The following is a 21,487-nucleotide window of genomic DNA, read 5'->3' as shown; positions in this document are numbered from 1 at the left end:
TGTTACTTAAATCTGATTCCTAATACGATTTTATGGAGAAGTCTGCTTCCTTTTTAAACCATTCTGTTAGGATATTCTTAAATGTATTATAGGGAACATAATGGGAAGCTTTTGGGAATCTATTGAAAAAATATGGGGTCTAGATATTTGTGGCTATGGTGGACCTCAGCTAGCCACTGCAGGGTATATCAATTGATTGTCCAGTTGTTGTGTTTTGATCATGTACAGATATCTTAAAAGTTAAAATTCTTTAAAGTCTCTTTAACATTGAGACGGCAACCATACATATAGGGGCTTGGGACAGTTTTAATATTGAGATCTTTGAAGTGATACTTACAGGATAGTTTTGGGAGTGTTTTCTGCTATACATCTGATACAGTTTTTGAGCTGCTGCAATTTCCCCATAGAAGAGCTCCATTGGGTATAAGAACCAAAATAAAAACTTCCTTATTAATTTAATTTTCAAGATACAGGCAACCAGTTTCAATTTCTGCTGCAGTGCCTGAATGTTGATCAATTATAAGAAAAAAATCAGGTATGCTTTTCATTGACATGGTATATGTAGCCCATTTCTCATAACATTGTCTTCACACTACGGTTTCTTTATAATTATTTTGGACTAGTCTCAAAAAATTCCTTAACACTGTGGATACATGCTGTTTTGAAGAACTATGTTTTGAAGGTTGGTAGTGCTTTTATATTTTTTGAAAGTGCCTGTGTCAAAATAATTCTGGAGGTCAACGTACTGGCAAACAATAAATTGTTACTTTCTACATGAGAGAAAAATCTAACTTTTACTTCCAAATTATTCGATAGTAATAGTTTCAACCTTACTTTCCACACCTAATCTGCTAAACGTATAGTTGAAACTTTGAATTTCCCGCCTCGGATCCTCCTTCCCTTAAGTTACGTAACATAATTATACGCTCCTTCGTTACATCTCTCTGCTACTCTTTGCTCAACGAGCTGGCGCAGGCGCAGAAGCAGTTGTCATTAAGCAGTGGCAAGGGATGGTTATACTGGATGAATATGTGTTGTGGTTGGAGTGTTAGTGTGTCCTAAAATGTAAGTGTTCAGTGAGACGCCGCGTTTAATGTTTTTTCATGTAACTCTTCATATCAACCGACGCGCGAAGGTAAGTGCTAAGTAAAAGTAATTGCTTTTTGAAAGACTGACTGCTCAGCTGTAATGGTGCGTTGTACAGTAGAACATTTTAGGCTTTTTACTTTCCAGAAAGTGACGACTGTAACGTAAATGTCGAAATCTTCTACTGTGACATCATGTGTGTGGCACATCATGAAATAATAACTATGGTTGAATGTCGGGTATGAAATCAACTAGAAGGCAAACTTAAAAAAGTAAACAAACTATGAGAACATCTGTTTTTCCTACCTGATGTAAAAACATGCGACGGTTTTGATTAACCATAGATCGTGTAACTGCTGCAGTGTGTTAAAAATGTTGTTATATATAATATTTTTTAGTGTCGATTGAGTAGTAACAGTTTCCTGAAACACCAACGGAACCCACAAATTGTTAGTGAAGTGAAGTGCAAAATCTGGTAGGCATAGTTCCTGTAAAATAATAGTGTAGCTGAGGTCGTAGCAAGTGTAAAGGGAATCATATATCACGCTAATCACCCGTTTTTACCGCTATCGAAAGTGCCTCAAGAGCGAAGAACAACGTAGAATGCTAAGAAAAGTTGTCTAATGTTCGTGGGATCATACGTGAATTTCTAATGCCTTCATGCAAAATGTTCATTACAGATCAAAAACATGAAATTTTAAGACCAAGCACAACTGTAAAGTTCCTGGTACATTGTCAAAATCTTCCAAAGTGTTTGAAACATTTTGTAGCACACATTAAGGTGCAGCATTAAAGGTTTGGAAGCAAATTTATAATAGTACTGTATGATAGTTGCAAACGCTTGGCGGAAAAGAATTCGTTAAGATTATGCGTTTCCGGAACGGGCATGTGATAACAGTTGTGAACGTAAACTGCCAGTATGTTTTGAGACAGGCTATCTCCTCATATGTCAGTCGCAAGCGGAATCCGGTTTGAGCTTTTTTTTCTCTCCCACAGCTATGATTACTGCACCTGTTCAAATTGAACTGTAGTGCGCTTGAAACAGCTTGGGATCTCTCTTCCTGTACCTGTAGTCATATATTTCTACGAATTTCTTCAGGAAATGCAAACCATTTGCATGGTAGTTATGGATGATTCGTTCCCTATATGCCTTCGTGTACCTTTCGGTTGCAGCATTGCAGTTACTTAGACTATTTGCCTGAGATTGTGTTAATCGGCTGTATATAGCGTTTTCGTAGTCTTACACGACTTTTTTTCGTAATTCAAGATAAGTGCCTCTCTCACTGGATTGTGCAGTAGAATACACATCACTAAGGCAAAAAATTGAGTTAAGATAAATGTGAAAGTGTATGAATGGTTAACGTGCTGCCACCTTTTCTTACTGGGACAATGTATCGTTATTGAATCACTGAGTGGATAACGGAATACCGTCTAAAAACCTTATTTTTCTGGAGACAGTAAAAATTATTTTCTGTCCCAATTGTGCGCCTGATCGAAAAACTAACAATTAGACATTTGTAAAACTAGCCCTCATACATTCCCTTCGAAAGTTAGAGAAATTGGGTGGCATTAAGTTTCCAGTCAATCACCTGGAATATGTGGCTTTTGCTGCCTAATATGTGGAGAAAATGACTTGGACACAGAATATAAAAACACCGTGTACTCGTTTTCATTATAGGCGTTTGTACACATCCCTATACATGTTATAAGGTAGACCAGGATAATGATAAATATTTTCTACTTATCTTGGATATATTTCTCTCTACACAACCTGTAGTAGCAGTTATCACAAATGTGAAAATTGGTCTGATTATTACATCTTTCTTTCATCTAAATATGGGGTTTAGGGTACAGATTTTAACTTACTTCATCCTTTACTTGGTTATTTACATTTACCCCACTGAGAGGGATAATCGTGAATACCAAAATTATTGGTTTGGTAGACCTGTAGGAATGAAAACTAAAATTATTAAACAATATGAGCCTAGAGTTGCTTAAATTGTTATTTTTCTACATTAATTTATATACATGTTTACAATTACCATAGTGTTCACTTTGTATTGGATCAGAATCAAAAGAAAAATTAAGAATAATTAAGCGCATTTGAAAAGTTATGACGGTTTGAAGAAATACAGATATATCATAAAACTCTTGGTGTCTTAATCACATGTGAAAATTAGCAGTATCAAGACATATTCTCATTAAAAACTCACCAATTTTCAGTTGTTCAAGGAAATATAAACTCTCGTGATCCTTATTCAATCATACAAAATATTTATTTATTTTGAAGTTGTGATGGTCCTTTCGAACTTCCGGCTGTGGCAAAGATTTTTTTTTTTTTTTATTATTATCAGAAAGATTAATTGATGAGGCAGGCCTATTTGGAACTGGTGACAAGGAGGAGTATTTCCATTCTGCCCAGTGGCCCTCAGTTTTGGCGGAGCTCTTCAGAAAGCGGCTTCATCAGCATTAAATACAAATGCAGCCTTGCTGATACCTCCTTTTCCATTTATAAATTTGTGCAGACAATATAAATCTTTGTAAAAAAGAGTGTAAAACATCTAGGTCGCTTGCAACTATTCAGACCTTCTGAAATAGTTCAGGCATTTTTAAAGAAGACTGCGGATTCCGAGTCATGAAACCATGGTATCAGTAATCGCCTGGTATACCATTTTTAAACAGTTAACAGTAATGTCAAATTTAATGTAGTCTGCAGTTAAGCTTTTCCCTTCCTATTTATGCCATGGATAACGCAGTTTTGCACGAGCAATCACTCAGCAGCATTTTCGTCTGTGTCAAGAGAAAGAACTATGCTTCATCCAGCTCCAATTATTTTATTTGTTGGTACTTTCCTGCCTTTAATCCTGTGAAATATGACAGATCTCGGAACTGCACACCTTTTGTCAGGTTCACGATAAATCAGGTTAAAATTTCCAACATCCTTGGTAGCATTTAGCAAATCCTCCACATTGTAACTGGGTGGAGATTGCTTCCTAACGTAGTTTCTAGGCATCTCGACCACTGTATTGGAGTCACCCTGATTTCATTATCCCCATCAACCAAAAATATGTAGTAGATGTCGACAAACCACAAGATATGGAGCGAGTTTAAGACAAACCTCGAAAACTTAGGAACATACGAAAACTGCTGTATGTGGCATATAGAAACTGAATTCCAAGAAAGATTATAATAAGTGTTCATGTCCTGAGACAAAAGGAGACATGAGAAATCGGTTTCTCAATCTTTTTCGTACACCTTAAAAACTATCTGTTTCTAACTAACACTTGCTTATATTTGGCGCCAAAACCCATTGACATGTTAGTCAATGTACACACACTAAGTTTCCCACAGACCAAGTATTTCTACCGGCAGTATTAGATTTATCAGTTCTTGTGTTTTCATTTACCACCTGTTACAAATAATCCTGATCTACCTTAATCAGTCAGTTCTCACATGGTCTTGACAGTACTTAGCAATGTCCGTAGTTCCTCGTAGTCCTCGTATAAATTCCTGGAAATTACGGAGTACTCTTTTCTTCTGAGAGCTTAATGGAAACTTCTCCAATGGAAGGAGCTTTACATCAGATGATGTTTTCAGCGTGAATGTAAACACATCTAGGCTGTCAGTAAACCCAGATCTCAACTGGCTGGTGTTAAACCGTGTGCCTTTCTTTACTTGTAGCAAATTACAGTCTTTTACATTTTTGTCCTTCTAGGGTTTTTGGTGAAAACCTCAGTCCACGTGTAAGTCCTCCAGTCATACTGAATCGTCGGCACGGAACACCACTCATGATGGAAATATACTGGGTCTAATGGCAACAAATAGACCTGACTTCTTTGAGGATATCCACATCCAAACTAGCTAGTATCAGTGACCACGACGCGCTTGTGACACCAATTGTTACCAGAGTACCAAAGACAATTAAAACTAAGCTCAGTACACCAGATAAAAAAATCGGTAGTGTCATAGTTCAATAAGGAACTTGCAACTTTCAGCAGAGGGCCGGAGCATGTAGAGGAAAGTTTGAAAGAAAAATTGACCATGCAGTGAATAGATATATACCCAGTAAACAGTTCATAATTGGATCCTCTATAGTATGTGGTCACTTTAAAGAATCTTCTGAAGAAACAGAGACTGGTGCATAATAAGTGTGAAACGAAGCATAGGGTTATAGGTAAATGCTGAATGAAGCGCATTTGGCTGTAAAGAGAGCAATGCTTGAAGCCTTCATTGTCTACCGTAACAGAATATTGTTAAATCTTCTGTCGGCAAACACAAAGAAATTTGGTCCTATGTAAAGGCCGTTAGTGACACCAGTCCCTAGCGAGATGGGAAGTGAAACTGAGGGTAGTAAAGCAAAAGCTGAAATCCTTAACTGTTTTGAAATGTTCCTTTACGAAGGAAAACCCAGGAGAATTGCCCCAATTTAATCACCATACCAATGAGTATTATTGTCATTGGTGTTGAGAAACAGCTGAAATAGTTAAAATAGAACAAAGATTCTATACTGAATTTGCGGCTAAGTTAGCCTCTCTTCTGACTGTTATCTATCGTAGATCCCTCGAACAAAACACCATGCCCAGTAGTTGGAAGACAGCACAGGTCACACCCACGTAAAAGAAGAAGAGTAGAAGTGATCCGCGAAACTACCGTCCAGTATCCTTGACAACAGTTTGTTGTAGAATCTTAGGACATATTCTGAGCTCAAACTTAATGAGGTATCTCGAACAGGATGACCTTCCCCATGCCAACCAGCATGGTTTCCGAAAACATCGGTCATGTGAAATCCAACTCACACTTTTCTCACGTGACATATTGAAACTTTATTATTATTAATTTTTTTTTATCAAGGCAACCAGGTAGATGTAGTGTTTCTTGACTTCCGAAAAGCATTTGACTCAGTACCACTCCTACACCTATATTCAAAAGTTCGATAACATCGGGTATTAAGTGAAATTTGTAGCTGAATTGAGGATTTTTTGGTAGGGAGATCACAGCATGTTATTTTGGATAGCAAGTCATCGTCACATGCAGAAGGTGTGCACCGGAGAAGTTTGTTGGAACCCTTGCAGTTCATGTTGTGTATTCATGACCTTGCGGACAGGATTAACTGTTTTCAGATGATGCTGTTATCGGTAATGGAATACTATCTGAAGGAAACTGTGTAAATATTCGGTCAGGTCTTGGTATGATTTCAGAGTGGTGCAAAGATTGGCAACTCGCTTTAAATTTTCGGAAAGTTTCTGCACTTCACGAAGCTGAAAAACGTGATATCTTCTGACTATAATATCATTGAATCACAGTTGGACTCGACCAACTCATACAAATATCTGGGTGTAAGAATTTGTAGGGATATGATATGGAATGATCACATAGGTTCAGTTGTGGATACTGCATGTGGTTGACTTCGGTTTATTGATAGGATACTGAGGAAGTGCAATCAGTCTACAAAGGAGATTGCTTACATGTCACTCGTGCGTCTACTAACAAAGTTTCGAGAACCGGCTTTAAATGATGACTCAAGGATCCAATCCTTACGTATCGCTTACGTAGGAATCGTGGGGACAAGATTAAAATAATTGCAATACGCACAGAGGCTCCCAATCAATCATTCTTTTCCACACACTATAAGTGTATGGAACGGGAACAAATGGGACGCACCCTCCGCCAAGTACAGGGCTATTACAAATGATTGAAGCGATTTCATAAATTCACTGTAGCTCCATTCATTGACATATGGTCACGACACACTACAGATACGTAGAAAAACTCATAAAGTTTTGTTCGGCTGAAGCCGCACTCCAGGTTTCTGCCGCCAGAGCGCTCGAGAGCGCAGTGAGACAAAATGGCGACAGGAGCCGAGAAAGCGTATGTCGTGCTTGAAATGCACTCACATCAGTCAGTCATAACAGTGCAACGACACTTCAGGACGAAGTTCAACAAAGATCCACCAACTGCTAACTCCATTCGGCGATGGTATGCGCAGTTTAAAGCTTCTGGATGCCTCTGTAAGGGGAAAGCAACGGGTCGGCCTGCAGTGAGCGAAGAAACGGTTGAACGCGTGCGGGCAAGTTTCACGCGTAGCCCGCGGAAGTCGACGAATAAAGCAAGCAGGGAGCTAAACGTACCACAGCCGACGGTTTGCAAAATCTTATGGAAAAGGCTAAAGCAGAAGCCTTACCGTTTACAATTGCTACAAGCCCTGACACCCGATGACAAAGTCAAACGCTTTGAATTTTCGGCGCGGTCGCAACAGCTCATGGAAGAGGATGAGTTCAGTGCGAAACTTGTTTTCAGTGATGAAGCAAATTTTTTGTTAATGGTGAAGTGAACAGACACAATGTGCGAATCTGGGCGGTAGAGAATCCTCACGCATTCGTGCAGCAAATTCGTAATTCACCAAAAGTTAACGTGTTTTGTGCAATCTCACTGTTTAAAGTTTACGGCCCCTTTTTCTTCTGCGAAAAAAACGTTACAGGACACGTGTATCTGGATATGCTGGAAAATTGGCTCGTGCCACAACTGGAGACCGACAGCGCTGACTTCATCTTTCAACAGGATGGTGCTCCACCGTACTTCCATCACGATGTTCGGCATTTCTTAAACAGGAGATTGGAAAACCGATGGATCGGTCGTGGTGGAGATCACGATCAGCAATTCATGTCATGGCCTCCACGCTCTCCCGACTTAACCCCATGCGATTTCTTTCTGTGGGGTTATGTGAAAGATTCAGTGTTTAAACCTCCTCTACCAAGAAACGCGCCAGAACTGCGAGCTCGCGTCAACGATGCTTTCGAACTCATTGATGGGGACATGCTGCGCCGAGTGTGGGAGGAACTTGATTATCGGCTTGATGTCTGCCGAATCACTAAAGGGGCACATATCGAACATTTGTGAATGCCTAAAAAAACTTTTTGAGTTTTTATATGTGTGTGCAAAGCATTGTGAAAATATCTCAAATAATAAAGTTATTGTAGAGCTGTGAAATCGCTTCAATCATTTGTAATAACCCTGTACTTCACGGTAGTTTGCGGAGTGTGGATGTAGGGGAAGATATTTTTCACGTGTTCCCCTCCTCGCCGATGCTGCAGAGAATCTCTCATATTGTACAAACTCCGAAACAACCAGGATGCCTTATCTGGTCCATTGTTTGCCACACCCTATGGATGGAGGTCAACGGGCAGATTCCATATTTCTAGATTTCCGGAAAGCATTTGACACTGTGTCCCACTGCGTACTGTTACGTAGGTACGGGCACATGCGATAGGTTCCCTTATGTGGGTGGCACGAAGACTTCTTAAGGTACAGAGCCCATTGGCCGGCCGAGGTGGCCGAGCGGTTCTAGGCGCTACAGTCTGGAACCGCGAGACCGCTACGGTCGCAGGTTCGAATCCTGGCTGGGGCATGGATGTTTGTGATGTCCTTAGGTTAGTTTGGGTTAAGTAGTTCTGTTATAGGGGACTGATGACCTCAGAAGTCCCATAGTGCCCAGAGCTGTTTGAACCATTTTTTGAACCCAGTGTGTTGTCCTCAACGACGAGTTTTCATCAGAGACAAGGGCATTGTCAGGAGTACCCCAGGAAAGTGTGGTAGGACTTTTATTTTCTGTCTACATAAATGATCTTGCGGACAGGGTGGGCAGCAATCTGCGGTTGTTTGCTGATGACGCTGTAACGTTCGGGAAGGTGTAGAAATTGAGTGACTGTAGGAGAGTAAAAGACGACGTAGACAAAATTTGTGGTTGGTGTAATGAATGGCAGCTAGCTTTAAATGTGGATATATTTAAGTTAATGCGGATGAGTAGGATACAGCATTTGTAGTGCCCAGCTTCACTCAGCCCCTGTCGCTTAAATATCTGGGAGTAACGTTGCAAAGCGATATGAAATGGAACGAGCGTGTGATGACCGTGGTAGGGAAGTTCCACTTCGGTGTATCGGGAGAATTTTGCGAAAGTGTGGTTCATTTGTATAAGAGCACGCATACAGGACGCTGGTGCGACCTCTTCTTGGGTACTGCTTGTGTGTTTGGGGTCTGTACAATGTTATATTAAAGGAAGCCGTCGAAGCAATTCAGAGGCAGGCTCCTAGATTTGTTACGAGTATAGGTTCGATCAACACGCAAGTATTACGGAGATGTTTCTGGAACTCAAATGGGAATCCGTGGAGGGAATGCATCGTTGTTTTTTTCCCAAGGAACTCTATTGGGAAACCTTTGAGAACCTTCATTTGAAGCTGACTGCAGAACGAGTCTTCTGCCGCTAACATACATTTCTCTGAAGGACCACGAAGATGAGACACGAGAAATAAGGGTTCATGCGGACGCTTTTTCCCTCGCTCTATTTGCGAGGGGATCAGGCAAGCAAATGGCTAGTAGTGGTACAGGGTGCTCTGCACAGCGTGCAATGGCTTGCGGAGTATGTGTGCAGACGAAAGTATAAAATACGTACTAACATTTTTCAAATCATAAACATTTAAACTGAAATACCACAGCTTTCTAAGGTAATACGAGGGTAATCCCAAAAGTAAGGTCTCCTGTTTTTTATAAGTACATAGACTGTTTATTTCTACAATGGTTTAAACCAGTTTACAGCTTGAACATTTTCGACATAATCACCATTTCTGTCGATGCATATTTGTAGACGCGGTGGTAGTTTTTGTATGCTCATGTTATACCAGCTCGCCGCCATGCTGTTCAGTAAGTTATGAACCTCTTCTTTCACCTCGTCGTCGGAGCCGAATCGCTTTCCGGCCAAGTGTTCTTTTAACCTAGGGAACAGGTGATAGTCAAGTCAGGACTACAGGGTGGGTGGGTGATTATGTTCCACTGAAACTGTTGCAGGAGAGCAACGGTTTGCCGAAAGATATGTGGGCGAGCGTTGTCATGGAGAATGTGTACGCCCTTGCTCAACATTCCTCTTCATTCTGAATTGCCCGTTTGAATTTTTTCAGAGTCTCACAGTACCTGTCAGCGTTAATTGTGGTCCCAGTGGGCATAAAGCCGACCAACAATACCCCTTTCCGATCCCAAAAAACGGTTGTCATGGCTTTAGCGGCAGACTGTGTTTGTTTGAATTTCCGCGGCTTTGGCGAAGAAGGATGCCGCCACTGTCGTGATTGTTGCTTGGTCTCAGGTGTAAAGTGGTGTGCCCAGGTTTCGTCACCCGTGACAATTGAGCCCAGAAAGTTGTCCTGTTCGGCTGCAAGGCGGTGAAGAAATGCGTGGGAAGCATGAACTCGTTGCCGCATGTGGTCCTCAGTCACCATGCGAGGCACCCATCTTGCGCACGCCTTCCGGTAGTTCATGGTTTCCGTTAAAATTCTGTGAGCGGTGCTTCGGGAAACCTCAGGAAGAATTTCGGTCCGACCAGCTGCAAACTCTCTACAACACTTACGAACATTTTTGACATCCGTGCACGACTCACCACACACTTCCGTCAATTGGCGATGGATTTCAATCGGCGCAGTGCCCTTTGCGTTCAAAAACCGAATAACTGCGCGCAATTCGCACTTGGCCGTAACATCCAACGGCAGCTCCATTCTCAACGGCTGCCAAGCCAAGACGGAGCGCCTCAGCGCGGCGTGCGCGTGTCTACACACAGCGCGTGAAGCTCTCTTCATAACAGTGTGACCAACTGCCACACAAACAGAGTTCTGTACTTTGGGATTACCCTCGTACATTTAATGAGCGGGTAAATGCGGCTGTCGTAGATTCGTAGAAATTTTTATAAAAACAATTAAAGAAATCCATTGTCTAGATACAAATTGTTTTATTGTTTCTCAGAATATTCGCCTCTTAAATGTTATACGCAATTACGTGTGTTCGGACCATGTCAGGAGCGGAAACACATTTTTGAAGTGACTCAAAATCTGTGTGATGAAAATCGGTATCATCGTATTTTTTGTGTGACATGAGCAAAAGTAAACTGGCGGGCGATAGGTCAGCTGAATACGGGCAATGAGACTAATTCGATGTTTTCGCCAAATTCATAAGGTGTTTGCCTGTTGCCTGACAGCTGATGGAGAAAGATGAGACGTCTTCGGTCGGTTTTCCCGACTTCATCTTGACAGATTGTTGTGTGTATACTGTTCGGATTTAACTGTTCTCCGTCCTCCAAAGCTGTTAAGTCCCGTGTATCCAAGCAAACGAGCGATCATTTGCTTGGGAATGCTCCACGACAGAACTAAACTGTTGGTATCGGCTCATCTTTGGTTGATTGCTGTTTAGTTTCCGGCACGCACGAATAACCGGATTTCATCTCATTTTAGTTTGATGTCTTTACGTTGGTTTAATTTCCCTACTCCAACTGACAAGAGCCGGTTTTTTGAGTTTGCTTGTACCGTGTGGAATCTGTGGGGAACAGGTTTTTTCCATAGCCAAATGGTGATGTAAAATCGAATGCACTGCAGTCTTCCATGTGCCTGTGTCTCACAAACGCGCCTTCTTCTGATATGTTGCGCACGTCACTGATGCATTATTATTATTATTATTATTATTATTATTATTATTGTTACTGTCTATACAACCAGATAAAAAAAATCATCGCATGGCTGATGGAAGCATGCCAACGGCAAAATTTTGCAAACCATCGTTTCTGAGGGAGGTTGATTACCTAAAGTTGAGAGAAACTATTCGAAGCATTGTTGTCGTACAAAATCTGTACGAAAATCTTAGAAAGTGACGAATCCAAAACCTTCAGGTGAAAATTTCATGTATTTACCTTCCTTTAAACACTCACTGCAAGCAAACTACTCTGCCAGTTTCGAAAATGTCATTGATTTAACGACGACAATTGAAAAATTTTGAAACAGTTGCAGTGTCATGTTACGAAGACACTGTTAAAAGATGAGCCTCGTAATCAGACATCAGGCATTGCTAACTTTCTAACTCATGGCAGATAATGTTTTTTACCTGCTTTATCATTTATTGTGTCAGATTTGATTTTTGTCTGCAAGCCTTCGGAGGTCGAACGAACGTCTGTCTGCGGTCTCTCTACATCTACATCTATACTCCGCGAGCCACCTTACGGTGTGTGGCGGAGGGTACTTATTGTACCACTATCTGATCCCCCCTTCCCTGTTCCATTCACGAATTGTGCGTGGGAAGAACGACTGCTTGTAAGTTTCCGTATTTGCTCTAATTTCTCGGATCTTTTCGTTGTGATCATTACGCGAGATATATGTGGGCGGTAGTAATATGTTGCCCATCTCTTCCCGGAATGTGCTCTCTCGTAATTTCGATAATAAACCTCTCCGTATTGCGTAACGCCTTTCTTGAAGTGTCCGCCACTGGAGCTTGTTCAGCATCTCCGTAACGCTCTCGCGCTGACTAAATGTCCCCATGACGAATCGCGCTGCTTTTCGCTGGATCATGTCTATCTCTTCTATTAATCCAACCTGGTAAGGGTCCCATACTGATGAGCAATACTCAAGAATCGGACGAACAAGCGTTTTGTAAGCTACTTCTTTCGTCGATGAGTCACATTTTCTTAGAATTCTTCCTATGAATCTCAACCTGGCGCCTGCTTTTCCCACTATTTGTTTTATGTGATCATTCCACTTCAGATCGCTCCGGATAGTAACTCCTAAGTATTTTACGGTCGTTACCGCTTCCAATGATTTACCACCTATGGCATAATCGTACTGGAATGGATTTCTGCCCCTATGTATGCGCATTATATTACATTTATCTACGTTTAGGGAAAGCTGCCAGCTGTCGCACCATGCATTAATCCTCTGCAGGTCTTCCTGGAGTACGTACGAGTCTTCTGATGTTGCTACTTTCTTGTAGACAACCGTGTCATCTGCAAATAGCCTCACGGAGCTACCGATGTTGTCAACTAAGTCATTTATGTATATTGTAAACAATAAAGGTCCTATCACGCTTCCTTGCGGTACTCCCGAAATTACCTCTACATCTGCAGATTTGAACCGTTAAGAATGACATGTTGTGTTCTTTCTTCTAGGAAATCCTGAATCCAATCACAAACCTGGTCCGATATTCCGTAAGCTCGTATTTTTTTCACTAAACGTAAGTGCGGAACCGTATCAAATGCCTTCCTGAAGTCCAGGAATACGGCATCAATCTGCTCGCCAGTGTCTACGGCACTGTGAATTTCTTGGGCAAATAGGGCGAGCTGAGTTTCACATGATCTCTGTTTGCGGAATCCATGTTGGTTATGATGAAGGAGATTTGTATTATCTAAGAACGTCATAATACGAGAACACAAAACATGTTCCATTATTCTACAACAGATTGACGTAAGCGAAATAGGCCTATAATTATTCGCATCTGATTTATGACCCTTCTTGAAAATGGGAACGACCTGCGCTTTCTTCCAGTCGCTAGGTACTTTACGTTCTTCCAGCGATCTACGATAAATTGCTGATAGAAAGGGGGCAAGTTCTTTAGCATAATCACTGTAGAATCTTAAGGGTATCTCGTCTGGTCCGGATGCTTTTCCGCTACTAAGTGATAGCAGTTGTTTTTCAATTCCGATATCGTTTATTTCAATATTTTCCATTTTGGCGTCCGTGCGACGGCTGAAGTCAGGGACCGTGTTACGATTTTCCGCAGTGAAACAGTTTCGGAACACTGAATTCAGTATTTCTGCCTTTCTTCGGTCGTCCTCTGTTTCGGTGCCATCGTGGTCAACGAGTGACTGAATAGGGGATTTAGATCCGCTTACCGATTTTACATATGACCAAAACTTTTTAGGGTTCTTGTTTAGATTGTTTGCCAATGTTTTATGTTCGAATTCGTTGAATGCTTCTCTCATTGCTCTCTTTACGCTATTTTTCGCTTCGTTCAGCTTTTCCTTATCAGCTATGATTCGACTACTCTTAAACCTATGATGAAGCTTTCTTTGTTTCCGTAGTACCTTTCGTACATGATTGTTATACCACGGTGGATCTTTCCCCTCGCTTTGGACCTTAGTCGGTACGAACTTATCTAAGGCGTACTGGACGATGTTTCTGAATTTTTTCCATTTTTGTTCCACATCCTCTTCCTCAGAAATGAACGTTTGATGGTGGTCACTCAGATATTCTGCGATTTGTGCCCTATCACTCTTGTTAAGCAAATATATTTTCCTTCCTTTCTTGGCATTTCTTATTACACTTGTAGTCATTGATGCAACCACTGACTTATGATCACTGATACCCTCTTCTACATTCACGGAGTCGAAAAGTTCCGGTCTATTTGTTGCTATGAGGTCTAAAACGTTAGCTTCACGAGTTGTTTCTCTAACTATCTGCTCGAAGTAATTCTCGGACAAGGCAGTCAGGATAATGTCACAAGAGTCTCTGTCCCTGGCTCCAGTTCTGATTGTGTGACTATCCCATTCTATACCTGGTAGATTGAAGTCTCCCCCTATTACAATAGTATGATCACGAAACTTCTTCACGACGTTCTGCAGGTTCTCTCTGAGGCGCTCAACTACTACGGTTGCTGATGCAGGTGGTCTATAGAAGCATCCGACTATCATATCTGACCCACCTTTGATACTTAGCTTAACCCAGATTATTTCACATTCGCATTCGCTAATAACTTCACTGGATATTATTGAATTCTTTACTGCTCTGTCCTCTAGTTAATGTTATCTTATAGTGTTCCGGTACTATTCGTCCTCCACGAATGCCTATGGGCCTCGATGCTTCTGAATAAAAGTGTCAAATAAATCTTTACTTTGAAATCGGCGTCAAACGTTAGTTAAGTGTAGGAACTTCCGTGTAGCGGGTGTAGTGTTGGGAAATTAGGCATTATGATGTTTAATCTTAATGACGACAGATTTTGGTGTTTTGCTCCCACTTCATTAGGGGATTTGCCCTTAACTGCTTTGTTTCCAAGCTAATGACTACCTTGTATACAATTACACGAAACCTAAGGTTGGCTCTCTAGCAGACTTCGTTTTCTTGTACGGTTCCTGGAGACAAAGTGTATTTTGTTTTCGAACTACAAATTACGGTCGACTTCAAGCAACATGTAACAGTTTAATCGATCCAGTGAAAGACGTATCTTTCTGGTCGTTAGATTTCGTAACATACAGCTTTCTTATAGTACAAAGCTTGTGTGCTTGTGAAAACACTTCAAAAATTTTTCTTACCTTTAAAGTCTGGGCCCTGTAGTGGCCGCGCTAGCAAATTCATCGTCTCTGCATTTTGCGTTTTTAAAACATTCTTTTAATGGTCACAATTGTTAACTTAGTCATTTTTATGACTCGTACTGTCTGAGACTGACGTGCAATTATGCAGATATTTAAAATACAACCACCAGCTAATTATGTTGCAGTGCACAACTACAGAACACAACTGTTGGCCTACCATACATGGAGACCTCTGCCTTGTGTGTAAAAATATACGATTTTTGAAATATATCCCTTCTTCCACTTAGCTTTTCAACTTTCCCCCCCCCCCCCCCGCCCTCCTCCGTGTACAAAACCACTTTGATACACCTCTCCCCGTTAGTCTGTCCTGTGCAAGCCTCTTCATTTCTCTGTAACTACTGTAATCTACAGCTACTCCAAAAAGTATTCGTCCCAAGCAGTCATACAAATGTAGCTAAGAAATGAGCAATAACTAGTTCCTTACATTACCTACACTTACAAATGAAACGCTATTTGGGTTAATATGTTGCGTAATTTGTGAACAAATACACGTTGTTTAAAGTGATGCCCCAGTTGATGTCAAACAATTATTCGTCTAGTAAACACGCACAGACGCACACCCCTCTCTGTTTCCCCATGCAGTTGAGCTTCATCAATTGTAATGGATAGTTACTTCTGTGTTTTCAAAGCCGTTATGTCATATTTAAGCAATCGAAAACGTCGCGAAACAGCAAAAGAAGAGAGGGAAATCTTCATGAGATTGTTTCCAAAACTAAAATCTTTTCAAGAAATCGGAGAAACCATGTGGAGACCATACCAGTGCAGTGGAGACTATCATATTTAGGATTAACCAGAAATAAACGTACGAAAATCATACACGAAGCGGTCACTCTGCAGTTCTATCCGAGATGAAAAAATGACAGCTACGTAGAGAAATTAAGAACCATCCAAAACTAAGCGCTCCAAACCTTGCTACTGCAGTTCAGCTGCACACAGCAAAGTCTGTTTTAATACTCTTTGTAAGGAACGTGCTTTATGAAGATAGTTATGGAGACTGAACAGCGCGTAGAAAACCTTACATCAGGTAAAGTCAATAGAAGGAAGCGAGCTACATATGCAAGAAAACAGAAATGCAATGTGTTTGAGTTGTGGAAGAAGGTAGTACTTACTGACGAGAGTCGATATGAGCCGTTTAGGTCAGATGGACGAATAACATTGTGGAGAATAAAGAATTATGAACTTGAAGAGAGAAGTACAACAATCTCAATTAAAAATGGAGGTTCCTTAATTGTTTGTGGCAGGATGGGTGCAAAAGGTGTGTTCTGCTGATGCAGTTGTGGAGCATAAGGTTTACATAAAAACAAAAGTGTGAATAATAAGGGTATTTTTGGGGATTATATTTTCACAGAAGGTAATGATTCAAAACATAGAGCTCTATATGCAAGGCTGTGGCTGTTGTATAACAGTCTCTGCTGGATGCCAACACCATCGTAATCCCCAGGCATTAATGTGGAATGTAATCGACAAAAATATGAAGAATCGTCAAACATTCAACAGAAATGATCTACGGAACACTCTACTAGAGGAATGACGTGAAGTGCAACCAACAGAATCTCTGGTGAAATCCATGCCAAGGAGAATGCAAGAGATTATGAAGATGAAAGGAGGACCTACTAAGTACTAACCCACACTGTTGTATACGTTTGCTTCTTTGATGCTATTGGAACTGAAGTAGACTTTAAATTCTTTGTTGGAACAGTTATTTATGTAGTTTTCGAAGTATGAAAGTTTATTTCATAATGGCGTTTCGTGACAGCTGTGTTGGCAGTTTAGTCAAGTGAGTCCTTGATGCCTCAGGATGTTTCGAATCAGTCTGTTCCTTCCTTTAGGTAAATTATACCAAAAATTTCTTTTGATCATTATTGTCACGTTAGGTATTCTGTCCACCCGTCTAATCTCCAGTATGCTTCTGTAGCACCACATTTGCAAACTTTCCATCCTTTTCTTGTGTGAACTGTTGTTATCATCGTTTCACGTCCGTACACCCCCCTGCGGGTTCGGGGGTTAGAATAGGCCCGCGGTATTCCTGCCTGTCGTAAGAGGCGACTAAAAGGAGTCTCACATGTTTCGGCCTTATGTGATGGTCCCCTCTCGGGTTTGACCTCCATCTTTCTAAATTATTCCGAAGAGCGAGCCAATTGGGGAAGGGCGCCTTACGTGGTGCACTGTATCCGTCGTGCATTGAGACCTTTAGCCGGCTTTTTCGTCGTTGCAATGGTGTCCCGCTCGTTTTCCATCTCTTGGGCGAGGATACGTCCCTGGGTGCGATTCCCACGCTGCACTCTGCAGTGTTTCTTTTAACTGCGACGACGACCTTGGACAGTTTTGCACCTAATATCCAGCACGGTAGCCAGTCCGTTGTGGTGGGGCCGCCATGTACCCTCTTGGTTGTAGCCCCCTGACAACACAGGGATCGCTCTACTGATGCCTGCGCCGTTAACTCCCCACGTATGCCAAGGAGTAGATGCCCGTCTCCCTGGGGCATCAGGACTCCCGGCAATGGACATCCTGCCAGGTGGCTATTGCTGCGGCTGGGTGGCGCCCGTGGGGAGGGCCCTTGGTCGGAGTAGGTGGCATCAGGGCGGATGACCCGCAATGAAGCGTGGTACATCATCTCTCGCTGGCGGCCAGCCGCCAGCAGTCTCTAAGCGTTCTCGGGCTCAATTTAATGCTGAAAAGTACAATCCGAAAACGTTCCCCTCTCTGGCCACGCCGTGGGAGGAGCGTAAGTCTCAGGATGGAGGTAATAGTTATTCGCCCCGATTCTTAGTTTCTACGAGAGCTGATGGGGAGTCTTTTCTCTCCACAAAGCCTCAGTTCTTCGTCGAGCATTTAGAGGACAAGTTTGGGGAGGTGGAGGGCTTGTCAAAAATGCGCTCTGGATCGGTCCTGATCCAAACGGCATCCTCTGCCCAGTCACGACGGTTGCTTGCTTGTGACAAGTTGGGGGATGTTGCTGGTACAATCACGCCGCATAAGAGTTTAAATATGGTTCAGGGAGTTATTTACCATAAGGATCTTCTTTTGCAGTCTGATGACGAGCTGCGCGCCAACTTAGAGCGCAGGGGTGTACATTTCGTCCGGCGCGTTCATCGGGGTCCGAAGGAAAATCAGATAGCTACCGGTGCCTTCATCTTGGCCTTCGAGGGTGATACGTTACCGGAAAAGGTCAAGGTGATGGTCTACCGATGTGACGTCAGGCCCTATATTCCTCCCCCGATGCGGTGCTTCAAGTGCTGGAAGTTCGGCCATGTGTCTTCCCGCTGCACTTCCAGCCTCACATGTCGAGATTGCGGACGCCCGTCTCATCCCGATACTCCATGTGCCCCGCCTCCCATCTGTGTCAACTGCGGGGAGCACCATTCACCTTGCTCGCCTGACTGCAAAGTCTTTCAGAAAGAGCGCAAAATTATGGAATATAAGACCCTGGACCGGCTGAGCTATACTGAGGCCAAAAGGAAATATGACAGACTCCATCCTGTGAGAATGACATCATCTTATGCAGCTGCTACGACAACTGTGCTAGCCCCATTAGTTTCGAGACTTCCAGCCAGCTCGATAAGCAGTACGACTCCTCCTGCCCCCTTGCCTGTGGGGGGCTCTACCCAACCGGTTGCTCCTGCACCACCTACCTCAGGAGCAACCTCCTCCCACCCGTCGGGGACGTCCGTCCCCGCTTCTCAGCCGGAGAAGCGTCTAACTTCTTCGGCTACTCTCGCCCGTAAGAGTTCCCTTGGGACCCTCCCTTCCCAGGGTTCCACCAGCGGGAAGGATGACGGCCGCCAGTGGCATAAGTCCTCACCAGCGGCCGGGCGTAGGGCTTCACGATCCTCCTCTGTCCCGGAGACTGAATCGGTGAAGCCTTCCCAGCCGGTGCAACCCAAGGTTCAGCGAGAGAAGTCCAAGAGAAAGACCTCTAAGGCCAAAGAACTTGCGGTGGCGCCAACCCCACCGCCCCTTTCGCGCTCTGCGTCTGAGGATGCAGTCGAGATTCTAGCGTCCGCTGAGGACCTTGATCTCGCTGGTCCCTCAGACGCCATGGATGCCTCTCGTACGGGTACTGAATCAGTGGCAGTGAGTGAACAAGCGGCGTAAATTGCCTTCCCAGTCCTTTCACGCCTTTCTCAGCCATGGACAATATCATCCTCCAGTGGAACTGCGGCGGTTTTTTCCACCATCTAGCTGAGCTCCAACAACTTATCAGCCGTCACCCTTTCTTCTGCATTGCTCTTCAGGAAACTTGGTTTCCAGCAATGCGAACCCCCGCCCTCCGTGGCTATCGGGGTTATTATAAGAACAGGCCAGCATATGAAAGGGTGTCGGGTGGCGTCTGCCTCTATGTCCTTCACACTCTGCACAGCGAGTCTGTCCCTCTCCACACACCTTTAGAGGCTGTCGCTGTTCGGGTGTGGACGCCACAGGCTGTTACCGTCTGCAGTCTTTACCTTCCACCGGATAGTGATGTCTCGCAGCATGCCCTGGCTGCGCTGATAGCCCAATTGCCGCCACCTTTCTTGCTATTGGGCGACTTCAACGCCCATAACCCTCTGTGGGGTGGGTCAGTGGCAACAGGTCGAGGCGCCATCGTTGAGCATTTATTGTCGCAGCTCGATCTCTCGATTTTAAATGATGGTGCCTTCACACACTTCAGTGTGGCGCATGGCACATACTCCGCCATTGACCTTTCAATATGTAGCCCTAGCCTCTTACCGTCTCTCCAATGGAGTGTGCATGACGACCTGTGTGGTAGTGACCACTTTCCGATCTTTCTGTCACTACCACAGCGTCACTCTTCTGGGCGCCCTAGCAGATGGGCTATGAATAAGGCTGACTGGGACTTGTTCTCCTCCACTGCCGCTCTTGAGTCTCTCTCTAATGACGACATTGATGCAGTGGTTCAATCGGTCACCACCGGCATCGTTACTGCCGCCGAATCTGCCATTCCCTGTTCTTCTGGGTCCCCTCGGCGGAAGGCTGTGCCTTGGTGGTCGCCTGAGATCGCTGAAGCGATTAAAGATCGCCGGCGGACGCTCCAGCGTCACAAGCGACATCCCTCCTTAGACCACCTTATCGCCTTCAAACGGCTGCGTGCGCGGGCCCGCCTCCTTATCCGCCAAGGCAAGAAGGAGTGCTGGGAGCGGTATGTGTCCACCATTGGCCTCCATGTCACCCCTTCACAGGTCTGGGCCAAGATTCGACGCGTCTACGGCTATCGGACCCCTGCCAGCGTCCCTGCGCTCTCACTGAATGGAGCAGTTTGTACTGACTCCGACGTCATTGCCAATCGCTTAGCAGAGCATTTTGCTATGAGTTCCGCTTCTGCGAATTACCCCCAGGCCTTCCGCTCCATTAAAGAGCGGATGGAACGTCGGAGCCTTTCGTTTCGCACCAACCACCCAGAATCTTACAATGCTCCATTCAGTGAGTGGGAATTTCGCAGTGCCCTAGCTGCTTGCCCTGATACCGCTCCTGGGCCAGATGGCATCCACTGTCAGATGCTGAAACACCTTTCAGTGGACTGCCAGCGGCGCCTTCTCGATCTTTACAACCGTCTTTGGGTCGAGGGGGTGTTTCCGTCGCAATGGCGGGAAGGCGTTGTCATCCCCGTTTTGAAACCTGGAAAGACCCCTCTGGAGGTGGACAGCTACCGCCCCATTAGCCTCACCAACGTTCTTTGTAAGCTTCTCGAACGGATGGTGAGCCGGCGCTTAAATTGGGTACTGGAGTCTCGGGGCCTTCTGGCTCCGTCTCAGGGTGGGTTCCGGAAAGGCCGCTCCGCCGCCGACAATCTGGTGAGCCTGGAGTCGGCCATCCGTACTGCCTTTGCCCGCCGTCAGCACCTGGTCGCTGTCTTTTTCGACATGCGGAAGGCGTACGATACGACATGGCGTCATCACATCCTTTCTACGCTTCATGGATGGGGTCTTCGGGGCCCTCTGCCGATCTTTATCCGCAATTTCCTGTCGTATCGTACCTTCCGCGTGCAAGTCGCAGCCTCCTATAGTTCCACCCACGTCCAGGAGAACGGTGTGCCACAGGGTTCTGTTTTAAGTGTCTGCCTGTTTTTAATAGCCATTAACGGGCTCGCTGCGGCCGTGGGAAATTCTGTCTCTGCTTCCCTGTATGCTGACGACTTCTGCCTTTATTACAGCTCTACTGGCATTGCAGCTGTTGAACGTCAGCTACAGGGCGCTATCCGTAAGGCGCAGTCTTGGGCTGTAGCGCATGGGTTTCAGTTTT

The 21,487-nt window shown here is 43.9% G+C and overlaps 1 protein-coding gene across 3 annotated transcripts in view; it reads left to right on the top strand.

The window, feature by feature from the left end:
- The first annotated feature begins 984 nt into the window (after window positions 1-984).
- LOC126106314 (1-phosphatidylinositol 4,5-bisphosphate phosphodiesterase) overlaps window positions 985-21,487 on the top strand; it is a 409,255-nt gene continuing 388,752 nt past the window's right edge. For 2 of the 3 annotated variants that reach the window (XM_049912540.1, XM_049912541.1), the window contains exon 1: window positions 985-1,135. The gene's annotated coding sequence lies outside the window, so the exon portion shown is untranslated. The remainder of the gene's footprint in view (window positions 1,136-21,487) is intronic. The other variant, XM_049912542.1, reaches the window with a different exon arrangement.

The sequence above is a fragment of the Schistocerca cancellata genome, chromosome 10 (genome assembly GCF_023864275.1).
Source record: "Schistocerca cancellata isolate TAMUIC-IGC-003103 chromosome 10, iqSchCanc2.1, whole genome shotgun sequence".
NCBI classification, from domain to species: domain Eukaryota; kingdom Metazoa; phylum Arthropoda; class Insecta; order Orthoptera; family Acrididae; genus Schistocerca; species Schistocerca cancellata.
This window is presented reverse-complemented; position numbering and strand designations above follow the sequence as displayed.